Here is a 12,273-nt window from a genome sequence, read left to right on the forward strand (position 1 = left end):
GATATACCTAATGTAAATGACAAGTTAATGGGTGCAGCACACCAACATGGCACATGTATACATATGTAACAAACCTGCACGTTGTGCACATGTATCCTAGAACTTAAAGTATAATTAAAAAAAAAATTTTAAAAAGTCCATTACTTATGCAATTGTGTAATATCGTGTATTCTAGAAGACAATACTTCTATACACATAATATTTAAATCAATCTGACATTTATTTTCTCAAAGTTTTATTTCATTTTAAATTGACACATAATAATTGTGCATATTTAATGGGTACATTTTGATATTGTGATACATGTATACACTGTATATGATCAAATCAGGGTACTTAGCTTATCCATCACCTCAAACAATTATCATTTCTTTTTTTTCCTTGTTCCCACACTACACAGATGTAACAATGATCATTTCTTTGTGATGAGAACATTCAGAATCCTCTTTTGTAGTTACAGTTGACCCTTTAACAATGTGGGGTTATGAGCACTGACACCATGTGCAATAGAAAATCTGTGTATAACTTTTGATTTCTCAAAAACTTAACTACTAATAGCCTACTGTTGACTAGAAGCCTTGCTGATAACATAAACAGTTGATTAACACATATTCCATGTTATATGTGTTATATACTGTATTCTTACAGTAAAGTAAGCTAGAGAAAAAAAGTTATCAAGAAAATCATAAGGAAGATAAAATGTATTTACTACTCATTAAGTGGAAATGGATCATCATAAAGATCTTCATCCTTGTCTTCATGTTGAGTAGGCTGAGGAGGAGGAAGAGAAGGGGTTGGTCTTGCTGTCTCAGAGATGGCAGAGGTGGAAGAAAATCTGTGTAAAAGTGGACAGGCACAGTTCAAACCAGAATTGTTCAAGGTTCAACTGTATATTTACTATAAATACTTAACAGTTTAATCCACTGAAAACCTAATCTGTCTCAGTAAAAGAGACGATTACCCACCCAAGTTATACAAGACAGAAACATGGACTTGATCCTTGAGTATTCTCTCTTCCTCACTTGGTGTATCAATTATCACATCCCATCTGTTAGCTCTTCATATTTCTTAAATCCATCAATTGTCTCCATCTCTACTGCTACTGTCTTAGCTCAATCACCCTTCATCTTTTACCTTGTCTATTACCACAGCCTTTTAGGTGGACTATAAATTTCTAGTTTTGTCCTGTCTCAAGTTTCACCATTCATTCTCCATGGTGGATCCAGCATGACCTTTCCAAAACATAAATAGAATCTTGTTACTTCCGTGAGTAAAAACTTTTTAACTGTGCTCAGTAACCTATAGGATGAAAATTGTATTTTTTGGCATGTCTCATAAAGCCTTTCCTGCTTGCCCCCTGCCTTCTTTGCCAACCTCATTTTCCATGCCTTCTCTTCGCCCCCCAACATCCTGTATTCTAATCATTTCAAGGTACTTGGAGTTCCACAAACACTCCCTACATTTTCACACTTTCCACATTTTACACATGTTCTTTTTTCTGCCTTTATGCCCTCACTTTTCTTTGGTCCCTACTCCCACATACCTGAAAAACTCATACTTGTTCTTCCAAGCTTAGATAAAAAAACACATTCTTTGTAGAATATTTCACTGATGAAGTCAAGCAGTCATTTGGTTTGTCCACTTGCTTCCACAGCACCTCGTATACACTCACTCCCCCCAATACTGCATAGTACATTGAATTATAAAAATATGTAAATCCATATTCCCCCTTAGTTTTTGAGCTATTTAAGGGCAGAAACTGTGTTATATTCTTTTCTTTATCCCTAGTATTTAGCAGACTGCCTAATATCTAATAAGGTCTCAAAAATCATACATATTTGACTACTTATAGATGACATTTGGTAAATGAATTACAGATAATATACTAGAAATAAAACATTTATGTGTATTTTAAAAATCACATACAGAAGTTTTAATCTTAAGTGTTTAACCTCACTCTACTCTTGATTATTGCTCTCTAAAAGTGGAAAAATCAAAGCTAGAAATACTACAACAGTTTTAGTTAAATGAAAGTTGTGGTTGTGTCTATAATGGGAGTTAAGTCCTTTTTTTTAAATTATACTTTAAGTTCTAGGGTACATGTGCATAACGTGCAGGTTAAGATATGCAAATATCAGGGAATAATGGTACTATATATTCCATATCATTCATTCAACAGATATTGATTACCTAATTGATTCCTGTTACTGTACAAATTGCTAGAGATAAAAAATATATGATTATATCATAGTACTCAAACTCATAGTCTAATGGAAAGAAAAAATGATGACAGTACAATGTGTTCAACACTGTAAGAGGGTAAGTCACAGGATGCTATGTGAATTCATATGTGCCTAACCCAGGAAATGTTAAGGAAGGCATTTCAAATATAAGTAGCAGTTACCCAGGCGAAGAAGAAGGATAGATAATCCAGGCAATGGCAAGAGTCTGTGAAAACCCATTAAAGTGAGTGCAAGTGTGTCTTATTTGAAGACTGCCCACTATATATATTCATGTTTCAACACATCTAGAACATAGAGGGCATGGTCCAGTCAAACACATTTTTTTTAGCTTATATTTTAGGTTCAGAGGTACCTGTGAAGGTTTGTTACATAGGTGAACTTGTGTCATGATGGTTTGTTGTATAGATTATTTAATCACCCAGGTACTAAGTCCAGCATTCAATCGTTATCTTTTCTGCTCCTCTCTGTCCTCCCAGCCTCCACCCTTAACTAGAATTCAGTATCTGTTGTTCCCTTCTTTGTGTTCATAGGTTATCATCATTTAGCTCCCACTTATAAGTGAGAATATGTGGTCTTTGGCTTTCTGTTCTTGCATTAGTTTGCTAAGAATAATGGCCTTCAGCTCCATCCATGTTCCCACAAAAGACAAATCTCAATCTTTTTATTACTGCATAGTATTCCATGGTGTATATATGCAACATTTTCTTTATACAATCTGTCATTGGTGGGCATTTAAGTTGATTCTATGTCTTTGCTATTGTGAACAATGCTGCAATAAATGTTTGTGTGCATGGGTCTTTATGGTAGGATGATTTATATTCTTCTGGGTATATAGCCAGAAATGGGACTGGTAGGTCAAATGGTAGTTCTGCTTTTAGCTCTTTGAGGAATAAACATACTTCTTTCCACAATGGTTGAACTAATTTACACTTCCACCAACAGTATATAAGTGTTCCCTTTTCTCTACAACCTTGCCAGCATCTGTTATTTCAAAGACTTTTCTAAGTCATACTAAGACATTTTATTCTGAAGACAGTGGCAGGTGGTAGGCAGTTGGAGAGGAGAATTGAAGGATTTTGAAAGGAAGAGTGCTGTGATCAGATCTGCATTTTAGAAATATCACTGGTTAACTTGTACAAAATGTATGGAAGTGGAGGAAACAGTTGACAAGCTTGGAGACACTGACACCAGTTACAGTCAAGGCAAGATGTGATCACAGCCCAGTAGTAATAACTCAGTAGTAACAGAGGTGAAAAAATGTATTTAAAATATAGAATTGACAGGTATGAGAGACTGTGTAGAGGGGTGTCCAGAATACAGTCTTAGTTCTCTGATTTGGATTACTGGGTAGTTTGGTAATACCACTCACTATGTCTGGGCATAAGAAGAGGACAATATTCACAATAACAAAGACTTGGAACCAACCCAAATGTCCATCAATTATAGACTGGATAAAGAAGATGTGGCACATATACACCATGGAATACAATGCAGCCATAAAAAAGGATGAGTTCATGTCCTTTGCAGGGACATGGATGAAACTGGAAACCATCATTCTCAGCAAACTATCACAAGAACAGAAAACCAAACACTGCATGTTCTCACTCGTAAGTGGGAGTTGAACAATGAGAACACATGGACACAGGGAGTGGAACATCACATACTGGGGCCTATCAGGGGGTGGGGGGGGAGGGTAGGGGAGGGATAGCATTAGGAGAAATACCTAATGTAGTTGATGAGTTGACGGGTGCAGCAAACCCCCATGGCACGTGTATACCTATGTAACAAAACTGCACGTTCTGCACATGTACTCCAGATCTTAAAGCGTGTGTATATATATATACACACACACACACACACACATATATATACACACACACACATATACACACACACACACACAACAGTTTTGACCCTGTTTGGAGGACTTGTGTGTCATAAGGATGGAGACATACAGTAGGTAGGTGGAGACATACAGTAGGTCTGCAGCTTAGGAAAAAGGCCTTAGCTATAAATACTCACTTAGAAGATATCATCATAGAAATGGTAGTTAAAACCATGGGAGTAAATAACTCTCAAATCTCTGCTTTTGGTCAAGACTTTTTTTCTGGGCTCTAGACTAAGACTGAGCACATATTTTCAGTGGAGTGGTGGAGGACAGAAAGCAGACAGTGGTAGACTGGGAAAAGAGTGGGTGGTAAAAAAGTGGAAGTAGTGTAGTTCACATTTTTAGAAGATGTGTGAAGAGTGTGAAGAGTGTGAAGAGTCCCCAAAAGAGAGTTATTGATGGAGAAAATTTATAATCAAAGAGTTGTTGAGGGGAGGTGGGACTCAAAAAGAAGGACATATTTTGGATTAGAACTGGAAACAAACAATGAAGAATTAATCTGGATAAAAATAGGCTGGGCGCAGTGGCTCACGCCTGTAATCCCAGCACTTTGGGAGGCTGAGGTGGGTGGATCACCTGAGGTCAGGGGTTCAAGACCAGTCTGGCCAGCATGGTGAAACCTCGTCTCTACTGAAAATACAAAAATTAGCTGGGTGTGGTGGCGGGCGCCTGTAATCCTAGCTATTCAGGAGGCTGAGGCAGGAGAATTGCTTGAACCCAGGAGGTGGAGGGTGCAGTGAGCCAAAATTGCCTGGGCGACAAGAGCAAGACTCCGTCTTTAATAATAATAATAATAATAATAATAATAATTTTGTCTATGAGGGTTCAAAACATTTAGAGCACGTTCAGAACTGCATTTGACAAAAGATCAGTATGACAACATGTGACAATTGAATTGGAGGTTGAATTAATTCATAAGTGTGTGCATTCCTCAAGGCTGGGGGGAAATCCCAAGGTTTCAGCTCTTAAAGGAAGAAACAGAGCACACCAAAACACATTCCTACAAATCCACACCAGCCATGGAGTTGAATGTAACCTCAGGTTATACTGAGCCTGTGGTTGAAATTGAGCAGGATACAAGATCAAGATAAAAAAAAAAATTAGTTCTATACACTAACAATGAAGAATCCTAAAATGAAATTTAAAAATAGATTCATTTACAATGGTATCAATATGAATTAACTACTTAGAAATAAATTTAACAAAAAAGCACAAGCTACAAACTACAAAACATTGAAATAAATTAAGGAAGAAATAAAGTCAAATAAAATTGTCGAAATAAAGTAAAGAAGACCGTAATAAATGAAAAGACATCCTGTGTTTATGGATTAAAACACTTAATATTGTTAAGATGACAATACTACCCAAATTGACATACAGATACAATATGCAAGCCCTATGAAAATCCCAACTGCATTTTTTTGCAGTACACTGTGACTCTAAAATTCATATGAAAATACCAGAGTGCCAGAACAGCCAAAACAATTTTGAAAAAGAGGAACAAAAATGGAGGATCACTACAAAGGATGTAATCAAGACAGTGAAGCACTTCAAAGCATGAGGTAGGCTGATTTCAAAAAAAGACAGTGAGGTGCTGATATAAGAATAGACATATTGATCAATGGAGTAGAACTGAGAGTTCAAAAATAAACCCTCACATTTATTGTCAAGTGATTTTTTTACAAGGGTGCCAATAAAATCCAATGGGAGCAAGATTTGTCTTCTCAAGAAAATCATCCTGGGACAACTGGATATCCATATACAAAATAATGAAACTGGACATCTACTTCACACGATATATAAAATTAACTAAAAACAGATCAAAAACCTAAATGTAAGGAGCTAAAACTATACAACTCTTAGAAGAAAGCAAGTGCAAATCTTTGTGACCTTGGGATAAGCAATGGTTTCTTAGATAAGACACCAAAGGCACAACTGATAAAAGAAAAAAATAAGTAGACTGGAAATGATCAAACTTTAAAATTTTGTGTTCAAAGGACATCACCAAGCAAGTAAAAAGAGAGTAAGAGAGTGAGAGAAAATGTTAGTAAGTCATATGTCTGCTAAAGGACTTGCATCGAGAATATATTGAAGAGCTCCTACAACTCAAAAGTAAAAGGACAAATAACCCAATTAAATATTTGTCAAAGTATACGAATAGACATTTCTCTCATTTTAATTTTTTTATCTTAATTTTTAATTTTTCTGGGTACATAGTAGGTGTATATATGTATGGAGTATATGAGTTATTTTAATACAGGCATGCAATGCATAATAATCACATCAATGTAAGTGGGGTATACATCACTTCAATAATTTATCTTTTCTTTGTGTTACAAAACATCCTTTTAGTTATTAACACCCTTTTAGTTATTTTTAAAAGCACAATAAATGATTGTTGGCTGTAGTCACTCTGTTATGCTACCAAATACTAGATCTTATTCGTTCTATCTAATTATATTTTTGAACCCATTAAAAATCCCCACCCCTTGCCCTGCCACTATTCTTCTCAGCCTCTGGCAGCCATCACTCTACTTTATATTACCATGAGTTCAAGTGTTTTAATTTTTAGCTCCCACAAATAAGTGAAAACATGTAAAATCTGGCTTTTTGTGCCTGGCTTATTTTACTTAACATAATGTCCTCCGGTTCCATCTGTGTTGTTGTGCATGACTGAATGTCATTCTTTTTAATCGCTAAATAGTATTCCATTGTGCATATGTACTACATTTTCTTTCTCTATTCTGTTGATGGACATTTAGGCTGCTTCCGAATCTTGGCTATTGTGAATATTGCTGCAATAGACTTGAGAATGCAGACAACTCTTGGATATCTTGATTTCCTTACTTTTGGGTATATAGCTAGCAGGATGGCTGGATCCTATAGTACTTCTATTTTTAGTTTTTTGAGGAACTTCCAAACTGTTCTCCATAGTGGTTGTACTAATTTACATTCCTACTAACAGCATAGAGGGTTCCCTTTTCTCCATGTCTTCGCCAGCATTTGCCTGTCTTTTGAATAAAAGTCATTTTAACTCAGGTGAGATGCTGTAACATTGTAGTTATGATATGCATTTCTCTGATGGTCAATGATTCTGAGAACCTTTAAAAATTTTTTTAATTTTAATTTTTGTGGGTACATAATAGGTATATATATATATATATTTATGGGGCATCAAATGTTTTGATACAGGCATGGAATATGTAATAATCACATCATGTAAAAATGGGGTATCCACCCCCTCAAGCATGTATCCTTTGTGTTACAAACAATTCAATAATATTCTTTTAGTTATTTTAAAATGTACAATTAAATTATTACTGACTATAATCACCCTGTTGTCCTATCAAATACTAGATCTTATGATTTTTTTTTTTTTTTTGAGATGGAGTCTTGCTCTGTCACCAGGCTGGAGCGTAGTGACACGATCTCGGTTCACTGCAACCTCCACCTCCCTGTTTCGAGCGATTCTCCTGCCTCAGCCTCTGAGTAGCTAGGACTACAGGCACGCACCACCATGCCCAGATAATTTTTTTGTAATTTTTAGTAGAGATGGGGTTTCACCATGTTGGCCAGGATGGTCTCGATCTTCTGACCTCGTGATCAGCCCGCCTCAGCCTCCCAAAGTGCTGGGATTATAGGCTTATTCATTCTTTCCATATTTTTGTACCCATTAACCATCCCCACCTCCCCACCTTCCCCCCACTATCCTTAGCAGTGTCTGGTAACCATTTCTCTGCTCTCTGCCTCCATGAGTTCAATTCTTTTGATTTTCAGGTCCCTCAAATTAGTAAGAACATATTAAATTTGCTAGCAAGGATGTGGAGAAAAGGGAACCCTCATACACTGTTGGTGGGTATGTAAATTAGTGTATCACTACGGAGAACGGTTTGGAGGCTCCTCAAAAAACTAAAAGTAGAGCTACCATATGATCCAATCCCACTGCTGGGTATATACCCCAAAGAAAGAAAAGCAGTATATGGAAGGGATATCTGCATTCCCATGTTTATTGTAACAGTGTTTACAATAGCCAAGATTTGGAAGTAACATAAGTATCAGTCAACAGACGAATGGAGAAAGCAAGTGTGGTACCTATACACAGTGAAGTACGACTCAGCCATAAAAAGAATGAGATCCTGTCATTTGCAACAACATGGGTGGAACTCGATATCATATGTTAAGTGAAATAAACTAGGCACAGAAAGACAAACTTCACATGTTCTCATTCATTCGTGAGAGCTAAAAATCAAAACGCTTGAACTCATAGAGATAGGGTGTAGAATAAGGTTGTCAGAGGCTGTAAAAGGTAGTGGTTGGGGGATTGGACATGATTAATGGGTGTACAATTTAGTTAGACATAATGAATAAGATCGAATATTTGATAGCACAACCGGGTGACTACAGTCAACAATAATTTATTGTAGATTTTAAAATAATTAAAAGATTATAACTTGAATGTTCCTGACACAAAGAAAGGATAAATGCTTGAGGTGATGGATACCCTATTTACCCTGATGTGATTATTACACGTTGTATGCCTATATCAAAATATATCACTTACTCCATAAATATATACACCTACTCTGTACCTACAGAAATTAAAAATTAAAAATGAATAAGTATAAATGAGCAGAAATCCCTCACTTTTAAAACTCATTTTAAAAGTAATTTACATGTGTTCTCTCACTTGTTCCTCTCATCATTCTTTAGAGACAAAGACTATTGACTTGTCTGTCTTCCCTTCCCCCCGAACTATAACATCTATGTCTTGTGTACCTCTGTGTCCAGATTCTTAACACATAGAAAGTGCTCAATAAAAATGACACGAATAATTGAAGAAGTTACATCCTTTATTGAAGATTTTCTTTAAGACAAACAATGAGTAGATATACCTTGCCAATCACTGGACTGAGCACTGCATACATATCATCTCATTTAGCATTTGTAACAGAAAACTATGAGGCAGACATTGTTATTATTAGTTCCATTTAAAAACTAAGGAACCTAAGGCTCCAATAGGTTAAAAAATGTAGAGCTGGTACTGAAACCCTGTCAGTATATGTGATCACCCAAGGAGAGCACACAGATTTAAAATAAAGGGACAGATACTAGAAACTTGACCATAATCCTCAGTCTTATTCCACTAAATTTTGTGTTCACTTACTCATCACTAATTCACAAAGGAATTTCTTTAAAATGAGAGGTGATACATGTATAGTAATTATATTTTCTGATCTAAAAATGAGGACGTGTGGTATAAAAAGTTTTTTTTAAATCCATTGATTTACATTAAAAGTTTTACACAGGCATAACATATTTAGGTAATACCGTTAGCAATTTATTATATATAATATTATATAATTAACATTTATTGAAAAAATGTTACATAAAATCAGTGCTGTCCCTATAAAAACTTAAAACATATGGTCTCTATTAGGTGTAGTGCCAATGAAGAAATCTGTGAGGAACATGAGTCAGATTCTCTCAGGATTTAAATTACTCTGTAGTTGTAAAACGTGTACCTTTAGCAGATGCATTCACTCTTTCTTGTCTACAGTACCTCAGGGTACTATTTAATGGTGTTAAATAGAGCTCAAGGAAGGTGACTGAATTTTAATGCAGCTTCCAGCACGTTCACATAAATGTATATTCGTGTGTGCCTTTGTGCATGTGTGTGTGCACTCATGCATGTGTGTGGGGGTGACTTAGATCAGAAGTAGGGAAATGTTTTACTTAGAAATTTAAAATACTTAATTTCATTACATTTCTGTGCTTCTGGCAATAGAGAATTTAAACATAGTATAGGGGACTGTTAATCAACAATAATTTTAATTAACAGAGATTCTGGCTCATTTTGCTGGCTTTTAAGGCCTATTTTTAAGATTGTATCGTGTGCCATTGTATACCCTGATCTATTGTAAGTTATGCTTTCAATGAGGTTTTTTTAAACTCCATTTATATATACTTTCTTTTTTGAATTTTAATTTTAGGTTTAGGGGTACACGTGAAGGTTTCTTACATAGATAAACGTGTCACGGGACTTAGTTGTACATATTATTACATCACCCAGGTATTAAACTCTGTACCCAATAAACTCTGTACCCAATAGTTATCTTTTCTGCTCCTCTCCCTCCTTCCACCCTTCCTTCCAAGTAGATTCCAGTGTCTACCGCTTCCTTCTTTGTGTTCATAAATTTTTATCATTGAACTCCCACTTATAAGAGAGAACATGCAGCATTTGGTTTTCTGTTCTTGTATTAAGTTTGCTAAGGATGATAGCCTCCAGCTCCATCCATGTTCCACAAAAGAAATGACCTCATTCTTTTATGGCTGTATAATATTTCATGGTGTATATGTACCACATTTTCTTTATCTAGTCTGTCATTGATGGGCATTTAGGTTGATTTCATGTCTTTGCTATTGTGAACAGTGCTGTAATGAACATTTGTGTATGTATGTCTTTATGGTAGAATGCTTTACATTCCTCTGGCTATACACCTGGTAATCGCATTGATGGGTTGAATGGTACTTCTGTTTTTAGCTCTTTGGGGAATCGCCACACTACTTTCCACAATGGTTGAACTAATTTACACTCCTACCACAGTGTATAAGGGTTCCCTTTTCTCCACAACCTCACCAGCGTCTGTTATTTTTTGACTTTTAAATAATAGCTATTCTGACTGGTGTGAGATGGTATCTCTTTTAATTTAAGTTTCCTATAGATGCTGGACATTAGATCTTTGTCAGATAGATAGTTTGCAAATATTTTCTCCCATTCTGTAGGCTGTTTACTCTGTTGATAGTTTATTTCACTGTGCAGAAGCTTCAAAGTTTAATTATATCCCATTTGCCAATTTTTGCTTTTGTTGCAATTGGCCTTTGTGTCTTTGAATGGTATTTCTGTCTTTATGTCTTTGGTAGGCTTTTGCTTGGTTATGTGGCTCCCCTATGTTTCCTCAGAGTTGAAGCTCTGTTCCCTCTCAGTGCTCTGAAAGTGTGGGTTCCTCTCCCTAAGCCCTCTTGAGAGCTGGCTGTAGTTTGTGACTTGGCACTCCAATGCTGGGCACTGCAGCTCTGGGGCAGTCTCAGTGTTTATGTTCTTTTCCCAGCTTAGAGGCAGCAGAGAAAGAAATTCTAGTAGGGGTTGTGGCCAAGGGTCCTTCGCTTGATTCCTAGAGGCTTCAATCCATAGCGATGCAGGTCAGCAATCACTCAGTGCAGTCAGCCCAAGATGGAGGGTTTGTGCTATGGGCCAAAGTCAGGCATTCTCTTTCCGGTGACGAGCCATGGAGGGTGTGTGGGGCCTATGGGAGATGGACTGGCCTCCTCTCCTTGGGTCAACTTCAGCTTGTTGGAGGGGTGGATAAGGCACTTAGGGTCTTTGCTCCTTCATTAGTCCAAGGGTGACAAGGGCAGTTCCACTGTAGAGGCAGTGGCCAAGCGGCTGTCAGTTGCCCCTGGGGCCTCTGTCCAGAGAGTTACTGATTTGGTACTGGCTCAGTAGCTTTGGCGGGTGGTGGCTGGAGGCCCAGGCCTGGAGGACCTGCCCAGTGAGGAGATATGGGAATGGGCACCCACGTAACAGTCTGGCCACTTTTCCATAGTGCTGCTGCGGTACGCTTGGGGCCTGTTCCAGTCCTTAGTCACCTTGGATTTTCCAGAACCTGGAGGTGGTCACCAGTGAAGCCTGCAAAGTAGCAAAGATGGCAGCCTGTCCTTCCCTGTGGGAGCTTTGTCCCAGGGAGACACGGATCTGTTGCTGGACCAAAAGCACCTGCAGGAAGTGGCTGGAGACCCCAGTTGAGAGGTCCCACCCAGTGAGGAGGAATGGGAAAGGGACCCACTTAAAAAAGCAGTCTGGCTACATTTTGGTAGAGCAGCCTTGCTGTGCTAGGGGTCCACTTCAGCCCCCTGTCACCTCACACACTTTGAAGGCCAAAGTCTGGAATAGCTAAGTCACTCAAAGAGCAAAGAGCTGTGAAGGCCAAAGGCTGGAATGGCTAAGTCATCCAAACAGCAAAGATGGCATCCCATCCCTCTCTCTGGGAGTACCATCCCAGGGAGAATTCAGATCTCTGTCAGCTGGAGAGCTCTGCTGGGGAAGGCCGGAGACCACAGGTGGGAGATCCTGCACAGTGAGGT

At 37.7% G+C, this 12,273-nt stretch overlaps 1 long non-coding RNA gene across 1 annotated transcript in view; it reads right to left on the bottom strand.

Moving 5' to 3' along the window:
- Positions 1–201: 201 nt before the first annotated feature.
- The window catches only part of LOC106995262 (uncharacterized), a 61,316-nt gene continuing 49,244 nt past the window's right edge, over positions 202–12,273 (bottom strand). The window contains exon 4 of the long non-coding RNA XR_013412660.1: positions 202–835. This is a non-coding gene — a long non-coding RNA (uncharacterized LOC106995262). The remainder of the gene's footprint in view (positions 836–12,273) is intronic.

Source organism: Macaca mulatta, chromosome X (assembly GCF_049350105.2).
Source record: "Macaca mulatta isolate MMU2019108-1 chromosome X, T2T-MMU8v2.0, whole genome shotgun sequence".
In the NCBI taxonomy this organism is placed as follows: domain Eukaryota; kingdom Metazoa; phylum Chordata; class Mammalia; order Primates; family Cercopithecidae; genus Macaca; species Macaca mulatta.